We start from the raw sequence: 3,137 nt of genomic DNA, 5'->3' as shown, positions 1-3,137 counted from the left end.
GAAAATCAGTTAAAAGATGCTTGGGTTGATGGGCATTTGGGCTGCTTCCATGACTTGACAATTATGAATTGGGCTGCAATAGACATTCTAGTGCAAATATCTCTGTTGTAAAATGATTTTTGTTTATCTGGGTAGTTACCTAGTAATGGAATTGTATACCATAGAATACCATTCAGCCATAGAAAAAGATGGAGACTTTATATCTTTTATGTTTAACTGGATGGACTTGGAATATATTCTTCTTAATAAAGTTTCTCAAGAATGGAAAAAAAAGTATCCAATGTACTCAATACTATTATGAAACAAATATACAAACAACTACACACTCATACAAAGGATAAAACACAAATATAATCTAGCAAGAGGGAGGGGAGAGTGAGGGAGGAAGGAGGGCACTCGGTGGGATCTCACCTAATGTGCACAATGCAAGGGTACATTTTAAAACACTAAAAGGATATTATAAATGTCTTACCACAAAAAATGAGGTGATAATTATGTTAATCATTTTGATTTAAGCATTCTACATTATATATCAAATCATCATATTGTATCCCATAAATATATATAGTTATGATTTAATAAAAAATTAAAAAGAAGGTGCTTGGGATAGTTCAGATAATGGATGGTAATACCCCAAAGGCTTTAGTTATGATTGTGGGGAGAAAAATCACAATACTAAGAGATTTTAGAAGGTAAAATATATATGACTTAGTGATTTCTTGTATTTGTTAGGTGATTAAGGAAAAAAAGTCAGACTAACTCACAAAACTTTCTACAAAATAAAAATAAATTATTTTTTCAGATAACTTAAGTGCTGACTATTCTAATTACTGCTGTAATTTGTTTCTACCATACTCATCCCTTAGGTGAATAACAGTTTTCTTCTCTGATCAAGCAATTACCCTATTAAAGACAGGCAAGAACATTATTGATTATTAAAGGATAATAATTAATTCTGTGCCTAACCATTCATGAAAGCTGGTGCTTTTGCTATAAAAATGAACAAAATTCCAATTATCATATTACAATACAGAAAGTTAGAATTAGTTGAAGAAATATATGCAAGATTGAATTTCAGGTTCATTTCTAATTCCAGAGCTTGAAAGCTTTGAAGCTTTGAAGGCTATTTAGTAATGGATTTCATTCCCAATGCAAGTGGTATTCTGAAATTTAATCAGATAATTTTGCCAATTTCTATAGGGAAAAGTTCTTCCTTTTTGGTTTATAGATAACATGTATTTTGATATTGACTATCAGGAAAAGGTATTTTTAGCTTTTTATTGCTTTGAAAACCTTAATTACATGCTAGGAAAGCCTAAAATGATCAAAGAGAAGCAGTGGTTTGTGATTACAGCTTGGAGAAGTTATTTTAGTTTATTTATTTATTTATTTATTTATTTATTATTGTTTAGGAGTCATTGAGGGTACAATGAATCAGGTTACACTGCTTGTATTTGTTAGGTAAAGTCCTTCTTGTAATTATGTCCTGCCCATACATACACCATACTATTATGAAACCAATTTACAAATAACTACACACTCATACAAATGAGGTAGCCATACACCATGACCCGCCCTCTCCCTGATTCCTTGTTCCCCTACCCCCTACCTTGTATTAGCTCATCTATTGCCTTTATATTAGAATTGAGTATATTGGCTTCTCCATTCTTGTGATGCTTTACTAAGAATAATGTGTTCCACCTCCATCCAGGTTAATACAAAATATGTAAAGTCTGGCTTGAAGAAATTTAAATCTACCTGAGCTAGTCTTCTTCCACTCCTGCTTAATCTACTGGTTAGAAGACTTCTCATATACTTCATTTATTCATCCAAGGAAATAATCATTTAGAGCCAAAGAGCATTTCTTTGTGGTTTAGGAACGAAAGGCAAATTGTAGTCTCCCTTTAGATTAGGCATGGCAAAATAGGTTGAGATGTTATTCTCTTTCAAAGTATATTTGTATTTTTGTCTTATCTGCAAAACATGATTCACATGGCTTAAGGTTTTTTATATTTACACATATGAATATTGAATTTTAAGTGAAGGCATACATTATTTAAACAGAATATTACATGCCAAGATACCAGTATTGACTGGATCCATTTGGAATTTGCCCATACTAAATAATGGTTACCAAAACTCAAAATTATTATAAGCATTATACTAATGGTGAATATTTGATATAACACAGAAAGAAATCCCAAAAGCTTTAAGTTATAGGGTCTCTTCAGAACAATGCAACTACTTATGGGATAAGTTTCTTGAGGCTAAATCAAGAGATGACTAAAGAATAAATTACGAAATATTCAAAGGTTTATAACACATAACTTTTGGGTGAAATGCTTACTTCTTTGAGCTAAGCTTAAGATCTCAATTTCTGCTCCAGTTCTTACTCCAGAGAAACTATTTAGAGAAATACTCCGAAGTACTAATCCTGAAGTTTAACATATTTAAGATGCTTAAAGATGATAGAGTTTGGATTTGAATCAGTGTTTTCAGTCTAAATTTCAATTTTCTACTACAAGAAAAACCGTAAACAATTTAATAACCACAAACAGTGTTTATGATTACAAGCTTTACCTCTCATAGCTATTTAAATTATTCCATTTGACTAAAGTGGCAAAAATTCCATCAAAGCAGAGTAATCATTATTTTTTGTGTGTATGTTATACACTTTCTTCAGTGAATCACTGAATTATTTGACTCATAACAAATGTTGGCCAGATATTGACTTGTTTTATGCATCCTTGCTTTGTAAGGCAGTAGCCTTACAAAATGCCAATACAGCTCACTCATAAGAGTAACTTAAATAAGACTTTTGGTCTGCAAAATTCTCTGAGGTCATAAGATAAAAAGAAAATAATTACAAATAATAGTTCAGAAGAAAAACAACAAACTAAAAGGAGCAAAGAATAAAAGCTTGTCAATATTTGTGAGATGAAGTCCTGCTAAATAGAAAGACTGCACTGTAAATTATATAATAACCTCCAGTGTTATGCTCTAGATAAAAATCAAATGTTAATACAGCTAATTATTTGCAAAGACTCTCCATTATATAATGAACAACAATCATTTTAATCCATATTTTGGTTATCCGAGGTAGGGAAGGGATGGACAGGATGGTTTTAGCTCATAAC

The sequence above is a fragment of the Otolemur garnettii genome, unplaced genomic scaffold, assembly GCF_000181295.1.
Source record: "Otolemur garnettii isolate 467f Iridium unplaced genomic scaffold, OtoGar3 scaffold00014, whole genome shotgun sequence".
Taxonomy (NCBI): domain Eukaryota; kingdom Metazoa; phylum Chordata; class Mammalia; order Primates; family Galagidae; genus Otolemur; species Otolemur garnettii.
Note: the sequence above shows the minus strand (reverse complement) of the source record.